Source organism: Larus michahellis, chromosome 4 (assembly GCF_964199755.1).
Source record: "Larus michahellis chromosome 4, bLarMic1.1, whole genome shotgun sequence".
Classification (NCBI taxonomy): Eukaryota; Metazoa; Chordata; class Aves; order Charadriiformes; family Laridae; genus Larus; species Larus michahellis.
In genome coordinates, this window is record NC_133899.1 from 82,396,031 (window position 1) to 82,409,368 (window position 13,338).

The following is a 13,338-nucleotide window of genomic DNA, read 5'->3' on the forward strand; positions in this document are numbered from 1 at the left end:
GTGGTTCTCAACACAGGTTTAAGGCTGGAACATCTATCAGCAGCACTGTAAAGATGGTGAATTAGTGCTGCTGAAGTATGTGTGAGACCTGCGAGAGCTCCTCAGTGTGTCTGATGGCGAAATCAGAGGTTACTTTAAAATTTTGGATACAGATAGAGGATAAGAACAATTTCTTTGTGATGTGGCAATTTATGAGCAATGAGTAAGCGTAATATGCAGGTTAAAAGCACCTTTTTTGAGAAAGCGGCAAAGAAAGTATAACATTATGTACCAAGGTCTGACTCCACAAATACCTTTACAAAAAGTATTCGCTGAGCAGTCTTGTAGAACTCAGAGAGGCTTTCCTGGGGAAAATCTATTTGTGCTTAACTTCACTAGTTCCAGAGGGTTGTGATCTGATTATTCAGTTCCATAAAACTTATTTAACTTCAAATATAATTGGATATAATTCCAATATAATTCCATTTGTAACTGGATAATTACAAGTAAAAGCAGAAATAATCAAAAAAGGTACTCAAAAGCACATCAATAACTATATCCTGGACAAGTGAAGTCTTATGGCAGATGTGACAGATGTATAGAAGTAAAGGCAAAGTAAAGCTGTTGCAAACCAGAACACATTTGCTAATTGTTCCACTGTGTATTTTGGACAAGAAAAAAAAACGTGTTTGAAAGTAATTACTAATTTTGGGGGGTCTAAGACAAATGTCACTGCAGTTTTTGAAGTACTCAACAGGCAAGATCACTGAAAGTTGAGGATTTTAAGCACTTAAGGAAACAAACTTGATATTTTTGGAAATCAGCTTTTTCATATGTGCCTAGTACACTTTAAAATCCTAATTTCACTCACCTCTGAGTTTTTTTTGCCCTAACCTTAACAGAATGACCATAGCCTATAATCTGAAAATAATATATTCTGATGATTGATTGTTTTTTTCTCAGTAGTAAAAGACACCATATTTTATGTGCATTTTTTTTTTCTTCAAGGTGATATTTGACATCTGTCAAGTTGAAGGTCCTGCACAAGAGTGGAAGTTATTTTACCAAAAATCAAGTGTTACAGAAATAATTGATTTCCAAGTGTATGGTCATGTTTATGAAGTCTTGAGAAGACCATTTTCATTAATTTCTGTTCCAGAAGGCAGCTGTACATATTTAAGTTTTAAAAAAAAAAAGTGTGAAGAAAACAGACAGGTATGTTCTGGTAATATATACAGATTATAATTACTGATTTGGTTAATGTATTATGTACAAATAAACTGTAAACTCCCTTGAAGTAGAACAACAGCTTTAAAGATACTCTTGCAATCTAATTTATGATATTCATGAATGTTATCATTGAGGAAGTAGAAAGCAATTTTTCCTGAACTTTACCTCCATGAATAATTGTTGACAAAAGGCTCTTCAGGATGAAATGTCACATCTTTTCTTTCCTGGGGCTTGTGATAAGTCATACAATCAAAATGTTAGGGTGACTAATTTTTTGTTAGGAAAGAGTTTATTATGTCTACATGCCCAGAAGGTTTTTCAGATCTCTAGCTGTAAGGCCACAATATGTGATGGAAGTAAAGGAAATGGAGGTAATATTTGTGCCTGCTAATACAAACACTGCTGTACCACCATTTACTAGTTAGATAAAAATTTTGTCTGTGAAGTTCAGATCTGGAACTAAATATCAAAGATGACTGATGTCAAATTTCTTGTTTAGTTTAGGTCCAGTGTTTAGTTCTCTACCATAGTTTTCTATGCTTACAGTGGCAATCCTCACTTGCATAAAAGCAACTTAAAGAGATAATTCTTTTGTTTCTACAGCTTAATAAAATAAACTCAAAGGCAATTTTCTTTTCTCCAATACAGTTATGTCTTTATGGAGTGCATTGCTGCATGAAAGTGATGAGTAGGGTTGTGATTTTTTTGTCATCCTTATAGCCAACCTGGCTAGCATGGCAAATAGTGTAAATTGTAGATCAGGCCTTATTGAGGATTTTTGCAAAGATTGAATTAATTTATTGCAATACATAAAGCAAATGTAATTTTGACTCATCCTGTGTATAAATCACTTCTGTAAGGTATTAGATTGTTCTCAATTACTCAAATTGCCCATATGTTTCTTAGGTTATAAACACATTTTTTTAATATATATAAAGAAGAAGGAGGATTGATTCTGACATTTTCTCAGTTGTGTGCAATGACACTTTTGAAATTGTAACAGTCTACTGCCAACTATGGATGTTGACTCAGGCATGATATTTTCAAAAGGCATGCTTACTTTAGAGACTAGTTTATCATGTTTCCATCTGTTGGATAAATATTTTTTTGACTAAGTGTAAAATCCCAAATACATGTCATCCCAGATGCTCAAGAAAATTTTCATCTGACTGCTGAAAGGCAACAAGATGAGATGGAAAATCCTTTCAAAACACCTGCCAAGCAAGACTGTACAATCCTGTCTCAGGCAACTAGAAACTCCTTCAGACTACATTTGGAATTGTGTCAGAGGGTAGTCACCTGAAATTTTGGACTTCAACAATCCAGAGATTAAGAACAGTAATCCGTGCGACGGTGTGAACAAATCTTACTGATAGATAGCGTATGATTACCCAGCAGGTGGGAGATGTAAATCAGCAGCCTGGAGAGAATCAGGAGTTACCAGAATGGCAGAGAGTTGTACGCTCAAGTGCGTGCCCTCTGCAGCTGAGTTCCAGGAAATCTGACCGTGGGTTATTTTGGATGCTGGATGATAGAAGCCTTTTCCTTGCTGTCTGAGCACTCTGGATGAAGAAATTTGCATTGCTGCTTTTTGCATTTTATCCTACTGGCATTACCAGACAGGATTGACGAGGGCAGGTGAGACTGAAATCCCGTTGTTTAAACTCACAGAGATTTCTCTGTCCCTCACAGCAAGTAGTTGGTAGATAGATCTTGGGATATGTTCCTTCAGGGTTCTAAAAACAGTATGTTCATTTGTAAATACACCTCTTTTTCCCTTCCCCCATTCGCTGAGATAAAATAATGCTCTGGTGGTACATTCTCTATAATCTGTTTGTGGCTTCACTTGAATAGATCTGGAGGGATCTGTTGCTGAAACAGAAGCCTCCTCTGCAACACCTTTCATTGATACTCTGCTTTCATTGATAATGATTTTTTCTTTTCTTTATATTGTGTCTATTGCTGTATTTGCCTAGGAAGAAGCAAAACCAGTTAAAGTAGAAGAGATTAAGTGGGTATGACAGAAGAACAACTTTATACTGTTGACTACTCAACATCAGGTTTGATGAGAGCAGGTAAGGACAATTTTTTTTTTTTTGAGTCAGTTGTGAGTTTTACTTGATGTAGCTACTTAGTGACCCTATGACCCTTTTTGGTGTTATTTTAGTCATGCAATTTTCCTCTTTTCTCTGTCAGGGTAACCTGAAAAGCAGGTTTCTTTTCTTTTGTATTTAAGTTTGATTCTGACCAAGGCAGTGAACAACTATGGTCTTGGTGTAGGTTGCTGCTGTTACTTTCCCAGTCCTTTCCCAGTCTCTGCCTGCAGAATAGGAATGTGAGACTGGAAGTGACTGTTCAAGATCACAGAATCCACCTCTCTGCTGCAGCAGGCATTACATCTCATAAATCACGTTAAAAACAACCAAACTCAGTCTTGAAACCACCCACCTCACCTATACTGAGATATCCTACATTGTTTTAAAAACGCTGTTCATGAACTTCAAAGGCCTCAGCTCTGCTCAGTGCTAGCAGAGAAGGCCTCTCTTCATAATAAACTTCCCCTCCTCTAACAGCACTATTGCTAAGTAAGGTTTTTTCAACTGATAAAATGCAGGGTATACATTAAAATATGGTGTGCAGGTGTTTGTTTCTTTCCAGTTACTCCTGCCAGAATGCTGTTGTGGGACCCCACTGATTAGAAACCTGATTTCTTTGTCCAACGTCCGTGGCTAGTCAGCCTGTGCTTGAGAGGTAGTTTCCCAGCTTATAAACTTGATTGTGCAGTTTCTTGGGCTGTCAAAACTCTTCTAGGGAGGTTTTTTTAAAGCTTTGTTTAAGATATGTCTAAGATTGCTCACTGAGGTGAGTTCTGGGAATGCACAAACTATTATTTTGTCAATATATATTCTGGAAAGAATGTAGGAATAGGGTGGAAGATCTGGGTTGCTAAATGATACTATAGTAGGGGAAGAAATGCTTGGCTTTTCTGAGTGTTACAGGCTGAAGCAGATTACAAAATCCTTGTAAATAGAAATATTTCAGGACACCTCGATTGTGTGTTTAAAGTCAGCATTACAGAATTCTTATCATCCATAGGGAGGATTTAATTTTAGAATGCATTGAAAGGTAGTGTTAATGTCTCTATGGCAGCTTTTCTAATTCAGTGAAAAAAAATAATTGAAGAATGATTCTATGATTTTGTGAAAGGAAATAGCATGAGCCAAGCCTATGTCTTTTGGCCAGAAACAGGAAAGAGAAAAATCTCCTTAGAATTTCTGTTTTCCAGCTTTTTTTTTTTCTGATTCAGAACTTCCATTTTCTTCAGTGATTATCTGAAATTAAATTCTAAACATGTATATGTTTGTCCGTCCTTAGCCGTGCTATTAAATTGTTCTCTGTTCTTCCAGTTCCATCAGATTTCCCGGACTGATATCAGAACAATCTGAATTGATTCTATAATTTATGACTAGTATTATAACTAAAGTGGATTGCTTTCTTTTTAATTTTTAAAATTAAGGTATAAGTAGATTCCATCTTCATCTGATATTCTAAGGATTTATTAATGGCCTCTGACAAGGGAAATAATACGGATTTTTTGGTGAGAAAAAGCAGCATAAGCCATATAGTTCCAGAAATACCTGTCTAGCACTATATTTTTTCTGTTTATGCGCTAGTGATCATGGAGTTGTTCAGGGGAGATTTGTCTGATGGGATAGGATGGGGCTCTTTTCTGTATTCCTTGGGTTGCGTATTGGTGCAGGTCACAGATGCACCAGTTACAGCTGTTCTTAGGGCATTGTCAAAGACAGTTTGATCGAAGTGTGTAGAAGGGTGAAATTTAACCCTGTAAATGGGAGTGTGTACTTCTAAAATTTTAAAATGGCTGCTTAGCGCTTAGTAACTGAGAAACCTCCTCTGAGTCCAATTGTTCATCCACACCTTTGTAACAGAATTGCAGATCGTTTTAATAATCCTGTCTTTCATCCTAATGTCAAATATTGGACATTGCTTCTACCGTCACAGAGTCTGTCAACAGTATTTAATATTTCTGGCTGCAAGGGGTAGCAGCTGTAGGCGGGGCGGGGGAGGCGCTTGAGTGTGGGAAAGTTACAGGATCTGTTCATATATTATTCTGCCACATGATGTCCTCCTAACCTAGGTTAGAATCATCGAATGCTTGCCTCCAGTTTCAACTGTGAAATTCTGTAACATTCAGACATGTATTTACATAAAAGGTATCAATCTTGTTACAGACTATTACTCTAACCATGTAATCTTTTTCAGTTGCTGTATATGAACTCTGAACATTCCGAGTCTGAGCATTATAAATACAGCCTTATAAATACAGCCTTATAAATACCCGTATTAAAATCCAAACCTTAAGTAGCTTAAGCATTTTCATTTTGTTCCTCTGTAAAGAACATAATGCAAACTGTGTTATTTAGTAGTTACTCACTACTTTATACAAATATTTTGTGCTAGTTGTGTATTTTTGCACCAAGGCGTGCTTTGAATGTTGCACACATTATGTGAGAGATGTAATTAGTCTTGTTATGAATAAATGACTTTGAACAAAATTTCTAGTACTTGTATTTGAGGTACGGCACAAATACAGACTTTAAATTTAGATACAGCGTACTACTTGTCCTTTAATTTGTGCTGTCTTATTTCTTAAGTAATTTTTTGTCAAAAACCGAGTATACCTTATAATGCTAATGCAGCGTATTTTTGTGTACTTAGGACTTCATGAATGCTAGTTTTCTACCGGCTGATAAAAGTTGAGGGATAATCTCACATCCTCCTCTTCCAAATAAAGGAAAATATTTAAACTAAAGAAGAATCTCAGGAGCCTTAAGAATTTCGGTGATAGTGGTGAACGCCTGCATCCAGCGGAGGTCAGTAACGCGCCTGATGCAGTGTGCCGCTCAGCGTTGACGCCTCCCAGCTGTGTCACAGTGATTAAATCTAGTGCTTCAGAATATTAACCCAGAAAAAGGACTTGAAAAAACCCCCTGCTTTGTTAGCAGCAAAGTCGACAGATCTGTTTTCTCTCCGTACTTAATCCACGTGTATCTGTGTATATTAATATATGTGCATAGATATGTATTTCACACTGTATAGAAACCAACAGAGATACAAGTAAAACTTACCTCTTCCTGCTCATCTGATCTTTTACTATGGTAGGGATTTACATTGGGCATAAACCATTTTTAATAACACACGTTTTACAAGGTGGCTGGATAGTAGCAAAAGGAAAAATTTCCAATACAGATACCTAAATTTTTTAAAGTTTACTTGGAAATCTGACTATTACTGTGTCCCCTAAATACGACACTGAGACTTACGTCACACTGCAGGGCTCTCTTCTGATATGGAACTTAAGTTTGATCTAAACTTCAGTTTAGAATTTTTAAGTGAACCCATTTTTCAGTTAAAAAAGGAGGAAAATGGTTAAGTAGAATATTATTAGGGAAATTAAATGAACTGTTTTCCATGGAATACTCAGTAATTGGTCCATCCCTCTCCCCTAAATGCACCCAGTACTATTTAAAGTAATTATACTAATCATCACAGTATTTAGACACACATTACATTCATGAAGAAAAATGAAAATACTGTTCTAGCATACCAGTGAAATCTGCTTTGACAAGTTAATCCAGTATTTATTTAATTAAACAATGGTAATAAAATATTTAATTGCATTTCAAGATTTCTATTTCTGTCATCCAAATAGGCAAAAAATTCAGAACTCAATGTATGTCAAGCAATGAAAATGCGTCAAGCACACACCATATCACCATGTTTTATACATTAATGAAAGAAACGGAGATGCAATGTGCACAGGTATAAATAGTTAATTATTTAATTCCCTTTCTGCTATTTGAGGCTAAAGGAAAATGAAAGTATCGCTCTCCTCCCCCAACCCAGCCCTGTTTGTTTCTGAGGAATGTTAATCAGCTTCCTAGTGCCAGCAGGCTACAATCACCAACTACTAATTACTTTTAGATAATGATATTGGTAATGAGCCTCTGGTTCCTCAGAGGCAGTAGACTAAGCTTGACTCAGATCTATTCAGTTATTTATCAAGAATGTTATTGTGACAAGCAACGTGAACAGTTTGAGCATTTTAATGCCAAATATTTTCCTTTAATTTAATAGTATCAACACACCATTTTTTTAGATTTTGCTGAAATAACAGGTGGTTTTAAATTAGCTTTCCATTAAACAATGCTAGTATTTGTCTCCTCGTTAATCCAATTGTTTGATTACTCTCTTGGACATCTTTACTACTTGGGCAGTTATCTAATCACCTGAGGTAAGAACACTTAATTGGGGAAGATTTTTAAATGAACTTCCTGTTGTATTGCCTCTTTAGGAGGTCTGTAATGTCAAACAATCATCTCACACGGCTCTTTTTATGGGATATAGAATTCTCTGGTTTGCAATTAGGTAGGTATTCCGCAAGTGAGGTTATAATGTATTGGTGCTGCCAACTCTGAGGGGTGGAGAGACTAGTTCAGTCTCTGCTCCATGTAGAGCTGTTGCCACAGTTGTCAGATGTGGGCTTATTTTGTATGTTCCAAAAACTTATCCTTAAAATACTTTTCATTGTTATGGCAGAGAAAGAGTACCGTTACTCAGCAGATGATAAGGAAGAATGCTGTTATCCAGCAGATGATAAGGAAGAATGCTGTTATCCAGCAGATGATAACAAATATTGTGGAATGATTTCAAGTCAAGCTGCAGTATGGAAGCAGCAATGAAACATTTTATCAGTTGAGGATGTCAGTTTGTGCTGCCTTTCTCCCTGGTAAGTTTACATTGGAGGAGGATTGTGTTTAATGGGTAGGTGTGGAAAAAATGCTATGCCTGTTTCCTTGTAGCATTGTGCGTTGAAAATGAGACTACAGAAGGCAGAATTGTAACTTATGTGCTTCCTGACTGACCCGTCTCTGCTCCTGCTAAACATTATAGGACTTATTTGACCTTTAATCCCTTAAAACACCAAACCTCTGTCAGAAGATTAACAGTGGAAGACTGTAGCATACTGAAACATTCTGAATTTTGCACTCTTTTTGTCTTTCCATGATTGTCGTCTGCTTATATGAGTTCAGTGTCTTAGAGTGAAAGCCTGAATCTTATTCCTGTTATCAAAAGATTAGGTATATAAAGGCATCATTTTTGTCAAATTCATGTTTAAATTGCAGTTCTGAAAATGCTTGCAAGTGCCTTCTGGTGGCACATGGAGTCTATTTTTGTTTTGCTGTTGTAGTTGAAAGCTCCCTAGTATGACTAAAACTTTCTCAATTTTGACCAGTTAGGCATTAGAAACTAGTGGAATTGTTATTCTTTTGTGGAAGTATGTGGTGAGCAGGCTTCAAGGAATATGTAATTTTATTTATGCCACCAAGAAAATGTGTGATATTTTTGTATTCCACTCAACAGAGCATCTGTCTGAGAAGAGGAATATCTTGAGGCTTTGTTCTGGCTTCCAGTAAAACTTCTATCACTAATAACAAATGTAAGAATCATTAATGAGACACTGAGTTGCACTCTCTCACATGATCCTTCTACCTAGCCCAAGAAGTCTTTAATTGTTTTCCTTACAGTAGTGTAGCTTCTGCTGAATGTTGCAGAATGGTTTCCAGCATGCTTGTTAATACGTTCTCCGGGAAAACGGAAGACATGAATTTGAATTCCCTCATTCTGAGGAGAAAATCAAAGCCAACCTTTGTAGTTCATAAGTGACTTCTAGGCTCTTCCATGAACAATAGAAACTTTTCCTCAAGTTGTGTTTTTCAAGAGTAGAACAGCTATTAGTCAGCTCTTTAAGGAATCTGTGTCTTTCTTAGGGGAGGGAGATCTAGGCTATGGATCTCAGTGAATGAAAATGCTTTCCATCAAACCTAAAAAGATATTTAGAGACGTACTGTTGTCTATAAAACAAGTTTTGTCTATACTATCATTTGGCAATGCTCCTCTTTTCCTGCTGACTTAAGTTCCATCCCTTCTTGAGCCCTGTGTAGGGCGTGTTGCAACTTCTCTGAAGGTCATGGACTTTGATTTGAGACCAAGCACCAAAAGATACCTATTACAGCATCTGTATATAAGCTTTTTAATGTATTTATCACTTTATTCTACTTATGCTTTAACTATTCTTACTTACTGTGGAATCTTCTGCAGCTGCTGTTGAATTGCTTTTATCTTTTCTGTGTCATGATTTTCAATACCCTTCCTCACAGACTGATCTGTTGAAATTGTGAGAGGATAGTAATAAGTAAGTGTTTTAAAACACAAAACACACACCCCGCCAACCCCATAGAGTCCACTCATCCACTTAACAAAGATAGGCTTAATTTAAATTGAAATAAAAAAATAGCAAAAATTATCTTGAATTTCTAACCCTCTGATGACAAGGAGACTTAAATGAAGGTTTCATAAATTAAGTATGAAATTGGAAGTGGTATTAATAGCACTTTGTACTGCTGTTCTCTGTATGGGAATTCTGTGGTAAGCAGCAGTGTTACAGCACTGCAAATGTTGGTACAAAAGAATGACAAATTTTTCTGAGTGTATGAAGCATCCAGCTTTTTGATTTCAGGTTATACTATATCCTCTGTTTGGAAGAACTGCAAATGGAAAAAGCTTGGATTTTTCTCTGTCCCTTTACTGAAAAGGAAACTAGAAGAGCTAGTCAGCAATTTGTATTATTATGAATATCAGGACACATATTACTACATATATAACCCATTTCCTTGTGTCCTGTTGCTGGTCACCAGAGAGAGGAGATCAGGACCTACCCCTCTGCTGCCCCTCTTAAGGAAGTTAGACTGCCATGAGGTCACCCCTCAGCCTTCTCTTCTCCAGACTGAACAAGCAAGGTGACCATTCCTTGTTAAGTCTTGCCCTCGAGGCCCTTCACCATCTTGGTCACCCTCCTCTGGGCATGCTTTAATAGTTCAATGTCATTCTTATATTGAGGTACCCAAAACTGCACACAGTACTTGAGATGGTGCTGTAGTGTAGAGTGGCACAGTCACCTTCCTTGACCAGCTAGCTATGCTATGCTTGATGCACCCCATGACATGGATGGCCCTTTTGGCTGACAGGTCACACTGTTGACTCATGTTCAACTTGCTATCAACACAAACCCTCAGGTCTCTTTCCATCAGGATGCTCTCCAGCTTCTTGTCCCACAATTTGTACATATAACCAGGATTGCCCTGTCCCAGCTGGAGAATCCTGCGCATGCTCTTGTTAAATTTCATACAGTTGGTGACTGCCCAGCTTTCCAGTCTGTTCAGATCTCTCTGTAAGGTGTCTCTACCCTTGAGGGATTCCACAGCTCCTCCTAGTTCAGTGTCATTGGCAATCTTACTTAATGTATATTTTAAGATCGAGATCAGCTGGAAATTTATCATCCCCCCCCAAGTCATGGTCTTCCAACACAAGGCTCTGGGGATCCCAGGGCCCATCATCCGTGTTAAAGGCAGAGGCAAAAAAGGCATAAAATGTCTCTGATTTGTCTACATCCCTATTTGTGAGGTGACTGACCTCATAAAGTAACAGACGAATGTTATCTCTGATCATCCTTTAGAGGAAAGAAAGGAAATGCATAATACTGAGAAATCCAAGTATGGGGGTAAAATGGGAAGACGAGAGGAATGAGGGTGAAATAAAGCAGTTTGGTTCTACTCCCAAAGGTCAGCTAACTTTCCCTTTTCTGCTTGTAAGCGCATAATACACACGGACGTTTTTTCTATTTATGCCACACCAATTTTCTGCTTCCTTTTATCATAGAAATATGAAGTGATTGCAGCTTAGCAAGGTGACAATAAGCGTGTACTTGTTCAGTGAAGAGCTGATGTTTTATCATTTAGGTGTGCCATATTGTTGTGTGTCACACAACATCACCCCCAAGAGAGTTATGATGTGCTTAAATGACAAATGCATCACTCTTTGCCAAACTCCTCACAACTTGAATTTCTATATTTGTTCAGCAAAACCCCTTAATGATGGTGATTTATATTTTAAGTCTTCTGTCAGCTTCAGTTCTCTTCAGCCTGTCTGCTGTGTGAGAAATATAGATCACGAACTTGTCAGTCAGGCAAAGGCAAGGATGTTTTACAGCCTTTTAATTATTTGAAAAGAAGAAAAAAATTTCTGTACACACATTTGTTCAGTAAACTTCTGAGGGTAAAGTTATCTTTGAAGTCTGAGAAGTATAAGAGAGCAAGGTAGTAGCAACTGCTGCGACTTGCAGGAATTCTGCTGATACTTATCATAAAGAACCTATTTAAGTTGACTCTCAAACTTGCATTGCTTTTCTGTTAGCTACCTAAAGGTATGAGAAATTTCTTTTTTTAACCTTCTTGTTCTAGAGAACTGTATGAACCAGATTTACAAAGCTTGCAAAAATTTGTCTTGAGTTCTTTTCTTATTTCAGTCAATGCGTGAATTTTAATAGAACTACTGAACTGGAGCTCTGTTTGACATTTGCATGTGTTTCAGGGGGAAACTAAAAAAAGTTAGTGTAGCCAGGAGTGTATTCTATAAATATGAAAAGACAAAGGAGTAAAGAGATTGCTAGTCACATGAACAAACCATTAATTTTTGTATCCAAAACCAATTATGTAACTTACAGAAAAAGATTTCCATTAGAATATTTTCTAATGATAAAAAGTGATACTATTAATGGGATTTTGAAACTTTTCATATGAATATTGCAAAAAACCCCGGATTATCCAAACAGTGGAAAGAATTTGAATTCCTTTTACAGAAGGTTGAGAGTAGTGTAGCAATGAGCTAAAACTTGCACCAATACTGAACTTGCTGAAATGTCTTTGGTCGCTTTAGCAAGCCACAATGGAACACTTCGGTTGTGGGAACTGAAGTTTTGGATTTCAATAACAATTTTCCCCTAAGGATTTTCAATTTAACTATTGTTGGGATGAGCAGATCTTTAATTTCCACTGAACTGAACTCTGAATTCTGTTTGAAAAGTTTCCATGCAGAGCTAAGTTTTGATACGTTGACCAAGAAAAAAAGAATGTGATAGTGACTGGGGGGTGGCATCTTATTTCTATCATAACTTACAATATTTGAATTCTGCTGTTCCAGTGTACTAGCTCATGAAAACTGTATTTCAGTGTCCTCGTTTTCCCACTCTGTCTTCAGGGCATGATTTTCTTTTTTTTTCTGATATTATTCTCTTGTGGCGAGAGGCTTTGCAATGAAGAAGAGACTAGCCCATAAAAGTTACTGTCTGATTGATCGGGGAACTTGGCCAACGGTTTTAGCGGAGTGTGACAAACCTGTTAGACATCATGGTAGTATATTTGACTCAAGATATCCTACTTTTTATCTAAAAACCAGTTAAATTCCTTCCACCATCCCCCAAAATATTTTTGTAAATAATTTCAACAAAGAGCTTTGAATTGATAAGGGTATGAATGGCCAAGGCTGACAGCCATTTCTGGTTTCTTTGTTGTTAGAAAATATATGGAAGGTGATGCCTTCCAGAAAGGCAAAGCAGAATGCTCTTTAAATTGAAGCAACTATCTCTTTTGCCAGAAGACATGGTGTTTAGCCCTGGATTCCTAAATATGGTATGTATTTTCTGAAATCCTGTAAGATAACGCCCCCCCTTTTTTTTTTTACTTCATTGAGTAAATCTTCCTGATAAAGAAGTACCTTAGCTATTTACTAATGTTCCTAAATGTGTCTTAAAAACTTCTTTTAGTACATTGTGGTGTGTAAGAACATTTATTTTATCGTGTAGGAAAATAAGTAAAATTGTGAAATAAGTAAATTTCAGATGTTTTAGTGTTTTTATGTGAACGTCTCAGATGGCAGATGTCATACAACATGAGATACTACACTTTTTAAAATAAGAAATTAAAAATGAGTGAATTAATCCGAATTAGGATGAAGAGAGTAGAACTCAATGATTATCTGTAAATTTTTTTTTGGTATTATATCCTGAAGCCTGTGATAGCTTGATGACATACTCTCAGTTAAAGGCAGTTTTTTCCAACCTTATTTAAAACATTTTGAAATGTAGAGTAGCTGAAATGGAGATGGATGAAGTTCATTTGACAGTTCGGTCTGGGTGGTATATAAATATTC

General features: G+C 36.8%; 1 long non-coding RNA gene across 18 annotated transcripts in view; it reads left to right on the plus strand.

The window, feature by feature from the left end:
* Positions 1–13,338, plus strand: part of LOC141742801 (uncharacterized) — a 343,134-nt gene that overhangs the window by 20,632 nt on the left and 309,164 nt on the right. For 15 of the 18 annotated variants that reach the window (XR_012586865.1, XR_012586870.1, XR_012586873.1 and 12 more), the window contains exons 2-6: positions 988–1,194; positions 3,186–3,284; positions 5,950–6,104; positions 6,944–7,053; positions 7,831–8,020. This is a non-coding gene — a long non-coding RNA (uncharacterized LOC141742801). Of the gene's footprint in view, positions 1–987; positions 1,195–2,381; positions 2,848–3,185; positions 3,285–5,949; positions 6,105–6,943; positions 7,054–7,830; positions 8,021–13,338 lie in introns of those variants that run through there. The other 3 variants (XR_012586868.1, XR_012586866.1, XR_012586878.1) reach the window with 3 other exon arrangements.